The sequence below is a fragment of the Dryobates pubescens genome, chromosome 26 (genome assembly GCF_014839835.1).
Source record: "Dryobates pubescens isolate bDryPub1 chromosome 26, bDryPub1.pri, whole genome shotgun sequence".
Taxonomy (NCBI): Eukaryota; Metazoa; Chordata; class Aves; order Piciformes; family Picidae; genus Dryobates; species Dryobates pubescens.
This window is the reverse complement of record NC_071637.1, coordinates 541968-555586: the sequence shown is the minus strand read 5'-3', so window position 1 is coordinate 555586 and position 13619 is coordinate 541968. Positions and strand designations below refer to the sequence as shown.

At 62.7% G+C, this 13619-nt stretch overlaps 2 protein-coding genes across 2 annotated transcripts in view; one reads left to right on the top strand and one right to left on the bottom strand.

Moving 5' to 3' along the window:
• Nucleotides 1-13619, top strand: part of DLGAP4 (DLG associated protein 4) — a 182316-nt gene that overhangs the window by 20012 nt on the left and 148685 nt on the right. The gene's annotated exons all lie outside the window — the stretch shown is intronic.
• LOC128898562 (basic proline-rich protein-like) overlaps nt 1-13619 on the bottom strand; it is a 75581-nt gene that overhangs the window by 20936 nt on the left and 41026 nt on the right. The gene's annotated exons all lie outside the window — the stretch shown is intronic.

Sequence of the window (13619 nt, the reverse complement as noted above, 5' to 3'; positions counted from 1 at the left end):
GCATCCTGCTGCCTTCCTGTGCCACAGCAGCACACTGCTTGCTCATGCTGAGCCCCCCAGGTCCCTTCCCACACAGCTGCTCTCCAGCCAGGTAGACCCCAGCCTGTGCTGCACTCCTGGATGGCATTGCCCCAGGTGCTGACACTTGTCCTTGGTGAACTTCCCATGGTTGGTGTTATCCCACACTTCCAGCCTGCCCAGCTCACCCTGCAGGGTGCCTCTCCCTCCTGAAGTGGCCACTCAGTTCAGCATCACTGCCAGGGCTGGAAGGGACCCCAAGGCTCAGCCAGCCCCAAGCCCCTGCCATGGGCAGGGACACCTCACACCACAGCAGGTTGCTCACAGCCACCTCCAGCCTGGCTGCAAACACCTCCAGGCAGGAGGCTTCCACCACCTCCCTGGGCAGCCTGGGCCAGGCTCTCACCACCCTCCTGGGCAGCAACTTCTTCCTCACAGCCAAGCTCCAGCTCCCCACTTCTAGTGCTGCTCCATCCCCCCCAGTCCTGTCCCTCCCTCACACCCCAGAGCAGAGGGGCAGGATCCTCTCCCTCCACCTCTGCCAATGGGCACTGGCAGCCCAGAAGCAGCTCAGCTGCCCTTGGCCTTCTGGGCTGCCAGTGCCCATTGCTGGCTCCCTGTCCCAAGCCTGATTCCTGCCCCCCTCAGAGGTGTCCCAGACCCCTATCCCTCCCTGGCACCCTCCAAAGTCCCTCCCCAGCTTGCTTGCAGCCCCCTGCAGCTCCTGCAAGGCCACCAGAAGCTCTCCTGGGAGCCTTCTCCTCTCCAGCCTGCACAACCCCAACTCTCTCAGGCTGTCTCCAGAGCAGGGCAGCTCCAGCCCTCTGCTCCTCCTCCTGGCCCTGCTCTGGACACCTTCCAGAGCCCCTCCAGAGCCTTCCTGGCACAGAGGCTCCAGAGCTGGCCCCAGAGCTGCAGCTGTGGGCTCAGCAGAGTGGAGCAGAGGGGCAGAATCCCCTCCCTGGCCCTGCTGGCCACACTTCTCTTGCTGCAGCCCAGGCTCTGCTTGGCTCTCTGGGCTGCAAGTGCTCCCTGCTGGCTCCTGCTGAGCTTCTCCTCCCCCAGCACCCCCAAGGCCTTTGCTCCAGGGCTGCTCTCCAGCCAGTCCCTGCCCAGCCTGTAGCAGTGCCTGGGATTGCCCTGCCCCAGCTGCAGGACCTTGCCCTTGGCCTTGTTGAACCTCCTGAGGTTGCCTTGGGCTCAGCTCTGCAGCCTGTGCAGGTCCCTCTGGATGGATCCTTCCCTCCAGCTGTCAGCTGCAGCACACAGCTTGGTGCTGAGGGAGCCTCAGTACCTCTCTCCATGGCACCAACAAAGATGTTAACCAAGCCTGGTGCCAGCACTGAGCCCTGGGGGACTCCACTTGGCCATGGGCCATTGGCAGCCACTCTGGGTGCAGCCAGCTCTGCACCCACTGAGTTCTCCATCCTCTGTAAACTCCATCAGGGTACACCTGATGCCACCATCCAGATCACTTGTGAAGGTGCTGAACAGCCTTGGGCCCAGTACCAACCCCTGGGGAGTCCCACTTGTGACAGGTTGCTGCTTTGGCAGCATCATTGACCAGCACCAAACCAGCAGCTGGCTTGACAAAGAGCCATTGAGCAGCACCCTCTGCCAGTCCCCACCACGCAGAGCAAGGGAGGGCTGCAAGGATGCTGAAGGGACTGCAGCACTGCCTGGGGAGGAGAGGCTGAGAGCCCTGGGGCTGTTCAGTCTGGAGAGGAGAAGGCTGAGAGGGATCTGATCAATGGCTATCAATTGCTGAGGGCTGGGGGTCAGGAGGGAGGGCCAGGGCCAGGCTCTGCTCACTGTGCCCTGGGATAGGCCAAGGGGCAGTGGATGGAAGCTGCAGCACAGGAGGTTCCAGCTCACCATGAGGAGGAACTTCTGGACTGTGAGGCTCCCAGAGCCCTGGAGCAGGCTGCCCAGAGAGGTTGTGGAGCCTCCTGCTCTGGAGCCTTCCCAGCCCTGTCTGGATGTGTTCCTGTGTTCCTGTGCTGGATTCTCTGCTCCTGCTCTGGCAGGGGCTTGGACTGGAAGCTCTCCAGAGGTCCCTTCCAACCCCTAGCATCCTGTGAGCCTGTGTGTTCAAGCCCTGGAGAAGTGTTGGGTGGACAATGTCCCCTGCTCACCCCACAGCAGCTTCCTCTGCCACAGAAGGCCTCAGGTTTATTGAGCAGGATTTGGCCTTGGTGAATCTCTGCTGGCTTCTCCCAGACAGATTTCCCCCTTTGACTTGTGGCAGCTTCCAGAAGGATTCATTCCCTAACTTGCCCAGACACTGCAGCAGGACTGAGGCTGATGGAAGTGAGGGAAGGCTGCAGGGAGACCTCAGAGCAGCCTTGCAGTACCTGAAGGGCTCCAGGAGAGCTGGGGAGGGACTCTGGACAAGGGTTGGGAGTGCCAGGGTGAGGGACAATGGCTTTGAGCTGGGAGAGGAGAGGCTGAGAGTGGAGAGGAGGAAGGAATTGTTGAGAGTGAGGCTGGGGAGACTCTGGCACAGGCTGCCCAGGGAGGCTGTGGCTGCCTCCTGCCTGGAGGTGCTCAGGACCAGGCTGGATGAGGCCTTGAGCAGCCTGTGCTGGTGGGAGGGGTCCCTGCCCATGGCACCCTGGATGAGCTTTAAGGTCCCTTCCCAGCCCACCCATTCCAGGGTTCTATGATTCCATCTCTGCAGGCCCTGGCAGTGCCCCTGGGAGACTTCAGAGGGGCTGTGCTGGGCTGGGGCTTCCCCTCCTGCCCATGAGCTCTTTGTTCTCCCCATCTTCTCCCCAGCACAGAGCAGGGAACTGATCTATCCTCACCAAGCCTCACTTCTAGCACCAAACCTTTGCCTCCTGTAGCTGCCACACAGCTCCAGCCAGGGCTTGCTCCCTGCTTCGGCTCTGGGAGCTGTGCTTGGGAGCCTGGGGGCTTCTCTCCCAGCTCTTGTGCTCAGGTGTCAGCTGGCAAAGTGCTCAGTGGCAAACCCCTCTCAAGTGTCACCAAACCATGCCTGAAAGACCTCTGGCACAGGCTGCCCAGGGAGGCTGTGGAGTCCTCCTTCCCTGAGGGTGCTCAGGGCCAGGTTGGATGAGCAGCTGAGTCCGGCTGAGAGGTGTCCCTGCCCGTGGCAGGGGGTTGGAGCAGATGAGCTCTGAGGTCCCTTCCAACCTGAGCCCTTCTGTGATTTGGGGGCACAAAGAGCTTTTTGGGGGCCTATTAAAGCCACTAAAACTGAAAACACTCTTTAACCCCTCTGGAAGTCAATTTACCTTCTGCTGGCCAGGATCATCTCTGGGCTGAAGCTGCTCCTCTGGGGGTGCCTGTGCCTGCTGCTGAGGCTTCCTCTCTCCCCACACTCTGCCTTCACACCTTGTTTGCATGTCTGTGCTGGGTGATGGCAGATCAGGGCTGTGCCAGTGCTCCCCCAGGGCCACACAGGGTGGGAGAGCATCCACTGGGCATCTTCAAGGCATCAAGCCCCACCAGGCACAAAGCAAGGGGGGAGGGCAGGGCTAGCTCTGCCCTTGTGCCCTGAGGTTGTGGCTCATGCTGTTGAGCTCTGGCTCTTTGCTCTCCCTCCTGTGGGAAGTCTTTGGAGCCCTTCAGGAGGTAGCTGAGCTGCTTGTCCTGGGGCCTGTCAGCGGGCAGGGCTTTGGGAGGGCTGTGATGCAATGGGGGCCAGCACTACAGAATCATCCAGGCTGGAAAAGGCCCCTGGGAGCATCAAGGCCAGCCATTAACTCTGCTCTACAAAGTTCCCCCCTAGGATGATGCTGGGGAAGGCCACAGCTGTAGAGCAGGGCCTGTGATGGGTCCTAGAGCCAACCTGGTCTTCTGATGGGAGAGCTTGGTCCTGGCACGAAGCTATGTGGGAAACAGAGGCCCTGCCAGAGGCAGCAAGGGGTCAGAAGGGGCTGAGGCCACCTCTGCTGCCCCTCCTTGGCCAGGAGCAGTGTCCTGTCTCTAGCCACTGTCAAGAGGAGGAGGTCAGAGCAGCCTCCACACGCTTGTCACGGCCATCACCCAAAAGGAACAGGGATGGAGCTGCTTCTGTCATGCCCTGGGCTGCTCCTCCTGGAGGGGTGGCCGTGCACCAGGACCACCTTGCCCGTGGCTCTCAGGGGGTCCCAGCACAGCGCAGAGGTGCCAGGCAAGGCTCTCCTCTTGCAGCCCTTTCCCAGCTCCCAGTGGCCACGCGTGGAAGGGGACAAGGAGGAGCGCCAAGCCGTGGCCTCAGGCACCTGCCCTGCGACTCACCAGTCACCACGCTGCCCTGGAGCAGCGCAGGTGGCCTCCAGGCTGGCGCCAGGCTGCTCTTCCCCGGCGGCAGCCGCAGCAGCAGGAGCAGGAGGCAGATCTAATTTGCCTGCCCTGCCTTCCAGCGGCCCCACTGAGCAGGTTTTAATTGTGTTAAATAAATACGAAGCAAGGGCAAGGGGGCTGGGAGCCAAGCGGCCCGGGCGGGGGGGAGCATCCTGGAGAGCCAGATGAGCTCTGAGGAAGGGCAGGGAGCTGCGGGAGCTGGGGCTGGAGCTGGGCAGAGCTTGCGGGGCGGTGCGGGGCTGCGGCTCCCTGCTGCCGGCTGCTCTCGGCGCCTTGCTGCCTTCCGAGCGGTTTCTAAATGGCTGCTAAGTATCACTGTCAGGAGCAGGCTCGTCTTCCCTTCCCTAATTAGAGGCTCAGACAGCAATTTGTAATCCTTTGGAAGAGGAAGACCTCAGCGTCCAGCGCCGGCGGCCGGGCAGGGCAGCGCGGGGCTCAGCCAGCGAGGTGTGCGGGCACGGAGGGGCAGAAAGGCTTCCTGAGGGTCCTGCAAGAATCCTTCCCCCCCTCTGCTCTTCCGTCCCTTCCCCCCCTCTGCTCTTCCGTCCCTTCCCCCCCTCTGCTCTTCCGTCCCTTCCACCCCTCTTCTCTTCTTCCTCGTCCGGGCTTTCGGCGTTTTCTTCCCTGCCGGTGACCCCAGGGCTGAGGCGATCGCCGCGGCAGCGCCGGCGGCAGCCTGGCTTGCACGGCAGCCCCTGCCTGCCTCCAGGGTGGTGGAGGTGGCAGGGCTGGCAGGAGCCAGAGACCCTTGCGCCGCTGGCCAGCTGGCTGGGCAGGGTTGTGCTGCAGTTGGGATGGGCTAGGGGCCAGGAAGGCCCCGGGGCAAAGCCATCCCGGTGCGGGGCTGGCCCTAGGCGCGCTGGTAAGCATTGGCATCGCCCGGGGGGAGGATGAAATGAGACCTGGGAGCAGAAGGGGAGGGTGGGGAAAAGCCAAGCAGGTGAAGAATAAGCTGCAAAGGAAGAAGGTAGGAGGGCAACAGATGCACAGAGGGCAAGGTGGAGCGCAGAGCAAGGGCTCCGATGAGATGGGCAGGGAAAAGACAGCAGTACGGAGCTGGGCTCGGACTGCTGGTCAGCAGCGGCAGCTTGGGAAGGAGGAGTTTCTGTGTGGCCTTTGGAGGGATCAAACCATGCTCTAGAGAGCAAGTGGAGGTGGAGGCTCACAGAGGAGCCCCAGCAGCCTCTCTGCCCACACAAGAGCAGTGGAGGGGAGAGAGGCCCTGGTGTGGAGTGGGGCTGAGCCAGCAGGGCAGCAGACAGAGCTGCAGGCATGGGGTGACCACGAGGCCCTCGGGGGTTTGGGGCTATCGAGAGCAGTGAGAGGCAGGATGAGTGCTCTGGGGGGACTGGGGAGCAGCAGTGTGCTGGGAGAGGGTGGTGCAGCCTCACCACGTCAGGGGCTGGCCCTTGTTGCTGGTGCCTGTAGCATCCATGACTCTGGGGAGAGCAGGCCTGTCCTGCATGCATTAACCTTTGCAAATGCCTTAATAGGAGGTGCAGTCGTGGCAGGGGTGCTGATGGGGCTGAGGTTGGCACCCTCAGGCACGAAGAGCCTGGCCCTGGGTGGCACAGCCCTGGGGGGAGCAGGTGCCCGGGAGGCAAGCAAGGGGGACAGAGCCCTCCCAGCTCACAGGGCAGAGATGCTGATGGAAGGAAGCAGCCAGAGGCAGGGACTGGAAGGAGCAGCACTTTGCTGCTGCATCTCCACAGCCCTCAGAGGAAGTGTTTGTGGGGACTCAGGGCACACTCTGCCTACCAGGGCATGGCCAAGCAGGGTGCCAGGGCGCTTGGGGACTCTGCTGAGCTACCCTCAGCCTTTCTCCCAGTGTCCCCTTCATAGGGCAGAGTGGCCTGAGAGGGCAGAGGGCATCTGCTTCTGGCTCAGCACTGGGGTGGGCAGCAGGAGCAGGGCAGGGATGGTGCCCCTGGACTGGGCACTGGCGAGGCTGCATCTTGAGTACTGGCTGCAGTTCTGATCCCCTCACTGCCAGAAGGACATTGAGGGCTGGGGCAGGGCCAGAGAAGGGCAACCAAGCTGGGGAAGGGTCTGGGGAGCAGGGCTGGGGAGCAGCAGCTGAGGGAGCTGGGGGGGAGGTTGGTGTGGAGCAGAGGAGGCTGAGGGAGACCTCATTGCTCTCTGCAGCTCCCTGAGAGGAGGCTGCAGGGAGCTGGGCTTTGGGCTCTGCTCCCTGCTCTCAGGTGAGAGAAGGAGAGGAAATGCCTTGAAATTGTGCCAGGGGAGGCTGAGGTTGGAGAGGAGGCAAAATGTCTTTGCTGGAGGATTGCTCAGGGCCTGGCAGAGGCTGCCAGGGAGGTGGTGGAGTCCCCATGGCTGGAGGGGCTCAGGAACCCTGTGGCCATGGCACCTGGGGCCATGGCTTGGTGGATGGTGGTGTGGGGTTGGTGTTGGACTGGGTGATCTGAGAGGGCTTTTCCAGGCAGGCATTCAGTGAGGCTGTGATTCCTACCCTAGCCCCAGCTCTCCCCAGCTGCCCTGCTGCTGAGTGCCTGGATGGGAGCCAGAGGCACAAGGAGAAAGCAGAGGGAGGCTGCAGGTCACAGGTGTGGAGGCTCCAGAAGCCACTCCTCAGGTTTTGGGGTTCATTGGTGCAAACCTCCACACAGCTGCACCTGAGGCAGCTGCCCACAACCCCCTGGGCAGAGTGGGGAGAGCCACCCAGCTCCTGGAGGAGCAGAGGGAGGTGGCAGTGGGGTGGAAGGGAGACCCTGTGGCTGGAGCAGGGAGCTGTGGAGCCTTAGGAGCTGCCTGTCCCATGGTGCCTGGTCTCACACAGAGCTGAGTCTGCAGGGAGGAGACTGCTCTGGGCACTAACCAGAGGCTCCTGGGGGACAAGAGTCAAGCTAAGCCTGGCTGCAAGTGGCCTGCAAGGAATGAAGCACAGGAACAGAGTCACCTTTGTGTGAGCCAGGATCAGAGCCAGGATCTGCAGGACAGGTTCTGGCTGGCTGGGGGAGCCTGAGCTGGCTGCCCTGCCCAGGGCCCAGGTGAATGCCACCTCCTGGGGAGTGCTGGCTGCAGGGGGTGCCAGCCTGGCCACAGCTGGGGCTGCTGACACAGGGCTGCTCAAATGCACAGAAGTCCATCTGCTGTCTCCTGGGGTTGAGCACCTCCCAGGCCTCACCCCAGGCAGCTCACCCTGGAGCCATGGTGAGCAGGTGCCTGCTGGTGATCACAGAGCCTGGCATCACCACCATGAGCCCTGGCATCACCACCACGAGCCCTGCCCTCCAGCCTGCCACCTTTGCCATGCTCAGCAGGGAGGTTTTGGTGGCCCCAGGCCACCTGCTGCCTGCTTTAGGCAAACCAGAGGCCAGCCCACCGTAGGCTCTCCTCTCCTGGAGTGGCTCCACATGAAGTGGGAGGGCTGGCACCAGCACTGGCACTGCTGTAGATAAACTGTGGGGTGGATGGGATCAAAACTCGTCCCCTGTGTGCCAGCAGGACCCACAGGGCTGGCTCGGGCCTGGGGAGCCTGGGAGGGCTGCCAGGGCTCCTGTCCTGTGCCAGGCTGCTTTGGAGGGTGCTGCAGGAGCAGGAGGTTCAGCTGGAAGTGCCAACGATGCCCAAGTGTGGGGTGGGGAGGGGGACCCACAGAAAGCAAACTGAGCTCTGCCTGCACCTTCCAGGTGTGTGTCCCATGGGGGCTGGGGGGGGACAGAGGCCACTGGAGCTCCTCACTCAAGGTGGGGCAGGCAGAGCACCTTCTGCACTCTGCTCAGCCTCCCATGCTGAGACCTTGCCCTGCCTGCAGCTAAATGTGGTCCTGCTGGCACTGGGGCCGGGAGCCCAGGGCAGGCCCCGTGCTGCAGAGCAGCCTCCCTGGGGCCATCCACCTCCTTTGGATGCTGGCTGCAGCTGGACTGCCTCCTGAGGTGGTTCCTGCCTGTGCCTGTCCCAAACCGTGCCCTGACCCCATCTGGGGGCTGTGCTGGGGCTGGAGGGCTCAGGCCTTGCTCCCTGGGGGCAGGGAGGTTGCCTGGGGGCTGGGGCTGGAGGCTGCCCACGGCAGAGGCAGTCACAGAGGGCTGCGGTGCAGGGCTGGGGCTCCTCCCAAGCAGGCAGGTCCTGGAGCAGAGAGGGACTGGGCAGGGAGGCTGGGGGGAGGTTTCTGGGGGCTTCACAGGCTGCTGGAGCGGCTCAAGAGGAGCTGCTGCCAGCCGTGGCAGCTGCCCTGCTGGGGCTGAGGTGTCCCTGCAGACCCAGCTGGGGTTGGCTCTAATGGGATGGGTTGCAGCTGCCCCCTGAGCACAGCAGGCTGGGAGATGCCATCTCCTGCTGGCACAGAGAGCTGCCAGGGCTGGCCCCAGTGCTCAGCAGGGGGTGGGGGGACGTGCAGGGCCCATGGCAGAGGGGTTGGAACCAGATGATCCCTGAGGTGCCTTCCGACCCTAATGATGCCGTGTGCCCAGCTCAGCCCTGGCCCTCTGGGGGTGCAGGCAGCCCCGAGGCAGTTCTGGGGGCATGTGATGCAGAAGGAGATTCACTTTATTCTGTTCCCCCCCCCCTCCCCCCTCCCCATCTTCTCCTTTCTCTCCTTAAATGATCAGATCTGGGGCAGGGAGCTGGCTGCCTGCATCTGTCAGCACGGCACAGGCTGCCACAGCTCTGCACCATCAAAAGGCAGAGGGGAAGGTTCCCCTGGCTGTGCAGGCAGGGAAGGACACTGCCTGCGCTGGGGAGGGCAGAGGAGATCGGCAAAGGGTTACAGGCAGCTGCCGGTGCGGGGAGCAGCAGCGCGGCGCCGGCAGGGACAGCCAGGGGCTGCCGGAGCCGATCTCCTCCTGCGCCTTTCAGCTGCCCTCCGCATTAAAGCAGGGCAAGAGGCAGCAGCCTCTCACTGCCTCAGCTCCCTGCTGCTGTCAGGGGAAAGGGATCTGCAGACGTGGCAGCTGGGGGGGACCTGGGGGAAGGCCAAGGGCATCCTGGCCTGCGGCAGGAAGAGTGTGGCCAGCAGGAGCAGGGAGCTCATCCTGCCCTGTGCTCAGCACTGCTCAGCCCACACCTGGAGTCCTGTGGCCAGCTCTGGGCTCCTCAGGGCAGGAAAGAGGTTGAGCTGCTGGAAGGTGTCCAGAGAAGGGCAACAAAGCTGGGGAGGGGTCTGGGGCACAGCCCTGGGAGGAGAGGCTGAGGGAGCTGGGGTTGCTTAGCCTGCAGAAGAGGAGGCTCAGGGGAGACCTTCTTGCTCTCTGCAACTCCCTGCAGGGAGGTTGGAGCCAGGTGGGGGTTGGTCTCTTGTGCCAGGCACCCAGCAGCAGAACAAGAGAACACAGTCTCAAGCTGTGCCAGGGGAGGTTCAGGCTGGAGGTGAGGAAGAAATTCTTCCCAGCCAGAGAGATTGGCCCTGGGGCTGTGCTGCCCAGGGAGGTAGTGGAGTCCCCAGCCCTGGAGGTGTTGAGGAAGAGCCTGGCTGAGGCCCTTGGTGCCATGGTTGAGTTGTCAGGAGGTGCTGGGCACTAGGTACTGGGTTGGACTGGATGATCTCTGAGGGTTTTCCAACCTGGTTGAGTCTCTGTTTCCCTGGGAGGCCCAAGGAAGCCTCTCTGCATCCCCAGCTCCGGCACAGCAGGCTGGAGGTTAAGGCAGCAGCAGCCACCTGGTGCTGGCTGGGTGCTGAGCTGCTGGGGCTCTGGATGCTTGTGCCACCATCTCAGCTGCCCAAGGAGTTCAGCAGCTCACCCCTGGGGAGCCCAAGGGCCTGAGGACGTGGAGAGGACATTTCCCACAGCTGGGGAGGCTGCAGCTAGGTCAAAGCTAGGCTGGGGCAAGAGGCAGCCTGTGGGCATGAGCCTGGCCTGGCTCTGCCCCAGCCTGTTCCCCACTGCCCTGCCTGCTGCCCTGCCTGGCAGCAGGGCAGGCTGGTGAGCTGCTGGGGGCTTTCCTCATGCCCCTCTCCTGTGCCCATGGCAGTGGGTGACCAGCTTGTTCCCAGGCATGCCCTAGCAGTGCCCATGGCTGGCAGCTGAGCCTTCTCCTTGCGTGGAGCTGCTGCCAGGCAGCTGGGCAGCCAGGAGGAGCCTGCCCTGCCTCCAGCCTGCCAGCTGCCAGCTCACCCCCCCACCCCAAGGGCTCCACCAGCCATGAGGCTCCTCAGCCTTTCATCAGTTCAAGGTTGGATGCTCCCCAGGGCTGCAGTCCCTGCTGGGAGGAGCTGCAGCCAGGGGCTGCTCCCAAGCTGCCTCCCCCTTGCTGCTCGACCTCTCAGCAGGGCCACAGCACAGGGGGACAGTGGCAGTGATGCTGGCTGAAGGACACCAGCCCCAGCCCTGGTGGAGATGGTGGGGCTGATGGAGATGGGGCTGGTGGGGCTGGTGGGGCTGATGGAGATGGTGGAGCTGGTGGGGCTGGTGGAGATGGGGCTGATGGGGCTGGTGGGGCTGGTGGGGCTGATGGAGCTGGTGGGGCTGATGGAGATGGGGCTGATGGGGCTGGTGGAGCTGGTGGAGCTGGTGGGGCTGGTGGAGGTGGTGGAGCTGGTGGGGCTGGTGGAGCTGGTGCAGAGGAGCTGACCTCTGGAGCAGAGCAAAGCACAGGGCTGGATGCAGAGTTCCTCCTTCCTGCTGGAGCCTTCTGGTCTGTCTGAGGGGAGGCCTGGGGGGCAGCAGGGCTGCTGCTGTCCTCTGAGCAGCACAGGTCACTGCTGGGAGCTGTGCAGATGCTGGCTGCCATGTGGCTCTTGCCCACAGCCCCCAGGGGGGATGAGCTGGAAAGGCAATGGAGCAGCACAGGAAATGGGCAAGGAAAGGAAGGAGAGAGCAGAGCCATGGCCAGGCTGGGGGCTGAGCAGGATGATTTGTGCTCCAGAGGCAGCTGCTCCTGCTCAGGCCTCCAGCCCCTGGAGCAGTGAGGAGAGCTCTGTGGGGTGAGGGCTGGGATCTCAGCCTGTGCTGCCTACCAGCTGGCCTGGGTTCTGCACCAAGCTACTTGAGAGCCACCAGGGTGCCCCTGCAGTGCCCCCAGGCAGCCTCCCCAGCCCTCCAGGCACAGCTTGGGTCTGTTCCAGCTCCTGGGGCTGAGGGGGGAGAGCCAACCTGAGCAGTCTCACAGCATCACCAAGGCTGGAAGAGACCTCAAAGATCATCGAGTCCAGGCTGGCACCACAGAGCTCAGGACTAGACCATGGCACCAAGTGCCACATCCAATCCCCTCCTGAACACCTCCAGGGATGGGGACTCCACCACCTCCCTGGGCAGCACATCCCAAGGGCTAACAACTCTATCAGTGAAGAACTTTCTCCTCACCTCCAGCCTAAACCTCCCCTGGCACAGCTTGAGACTGTGTCCTCTTGTTCTGGGGCTGGGTGCCTGGGAGAAGAGCCCAACCCCCACCTGGCTCCAACCTCCCTGCAGGGAGTTGCAGAGAGCAAGAAGGTCTCCCCTGAGCCTCCTCTTCTGCAGGCTAAGCAACCCCAGCTCCCTCAGCCTCTCCTCCCAGGGCTGTGCCCCAGACCCCTCCCCAGCTTTGTTGCCCTTCTCTGGACACCTTCCAGCAGCTCAACCTCTTTCCTGCCCTGAGGAGCCCAGAGCTGGCCACAGGACTCCAGGTGTGGGCTGAGCAGTGCTGAGCACAGGGCAGGATGAGCTCCCTGCTCCTGCTGGCCACACTCTTCCTGCTGCAGGCCAGGATGCCCTTGGCCTTCTTGGCCCCCTGGGCACACTGCTGGCTCAGTTTCAACCAGCACCCCCAGGTCCCTCTCTGTCTGGCTGCTCTCAGCCACTCTGCCCCCAGCCTGCAGCACTGCCTGGGGTTGCTGTGGCCAAAGTGCAGCCCCTGGCACTTGGCTGTGTTCAATCTCCTGCCCTTGGCCTCTGCCCATCTGTGCAGACCTTCTTGCTCTCTGCAACTCCCTGCAGGGAGGTTGTAGCCAGGTGGGGGTTGGTGTCTTCTGCCTGGCACCCAGCACCAGAACAAGAGGACACAGTCTCCAGCTGTGCCAGGGGAGGTTCAGGCTGGAGGTGAGGAAGAAATTCTTCCCAGCCAGAGAGATTGGCCCTGGGGCTGTGCTGCCCAGGGAGGTGGTGGAGTCCCCATCCCTGGAGGTGTTGAGGAAGAGCCTGGATGTGGCACTCAGAGCCATGGGTTAGTTGTCAGGAGGGGTTAGGGATTAGGGAACAGGTTGGACTTGATGATCTCTGAGGTCTTTTCCAGCCTGGTTTACTCTATGAGGGCAAAGACAGCAGCCCAGGGCTCCCCTTACCCTGTGCTGCCCAGGGAGGTGGTGGAGTCCCCATCCCTGGAGGTGTTGAGGAAGAGTCTGGCTGAGGCCCTTGGTGCCATGGTTGAGTTGCTCAGATGGTGCTGGGGGAGAGGTTGGACTTGGTGATCTCTGAGGTCTTTTCCAACCTGGTTAATTCTATTCCATTCCATTCCATTCCATTCCATTCCATTCCATTCCATTCTATTCTATTCCATTCTATTCTATTCCATCCCATCCCATCCCATCCCATCCCATCCCATCCCATTCCATCCCATTCCATCAGACCTGTGCTGTCTTTGTTCCCCCAGGGGATTTCAGGCTCCTGATATGAAATGTGAGCTTTTGGGACAGTCCTCTGAGTCCTACCCTCTGCCCCTGCTAGGGCTGCTCCAGCTCCTGCCCTGAGGGGGCTGCAGGCCTGGCACTCAGGTTGCTGCTGAGGTGCTCTGGGGCTGCCAGGGCCCAGCACAGCCAGCTCTGCTGTGCTGCCTCCCCAGCCTAGGCAGCAGCTCAGAGCAGCCCTGCAGCAGGGCTGCTTTATCCCCACTTCCTAATGCTCTTATCTGGAAGGCTGCCCTCAGCTTAGAGCCCAGGCAGGCAGCTCCCCCTGGGCTTATGGCAGTGCAGTTTTTCTTCCCCCCCCCCCAATCTGCTGGGAGCCTAAGCTGCTCTTTTCCAAGTGCAGAGGGAGGGCAGCTCTGCAGGCCCTGTGCCTCTGAGCCAGGCAGCTGCCCTCTTCTTCAGCTTTGGGGCACATCTGACTGCTCTGCATGGCCTGGACCACCCCCCAGCCCCCCCAGCTCCTCCTCCAAGCCTCTGAGAGCAGCTGGGGGATGTCCCCAGTGCACCAAGAGCCAGAAGGTGCCCAGGGAGGTGCTGGAAGGTTGAGCTTGGCTGTGAGGAAGAAGTTGTTGGCCAGGAGGGTGGTGAGAGCCTGGCACAGGCTGCCCAGGGAGGTGGTGGAAGCCTCCTGCCTGGAGGTGTTTGCAGCCAGGCTGGAGGTGGCTGTGAGCAACCTGCTGTGGTGTGAGGTGTCCCTGCCCATGGCAGGGGGGTTGGAGCTGGCTGAGCC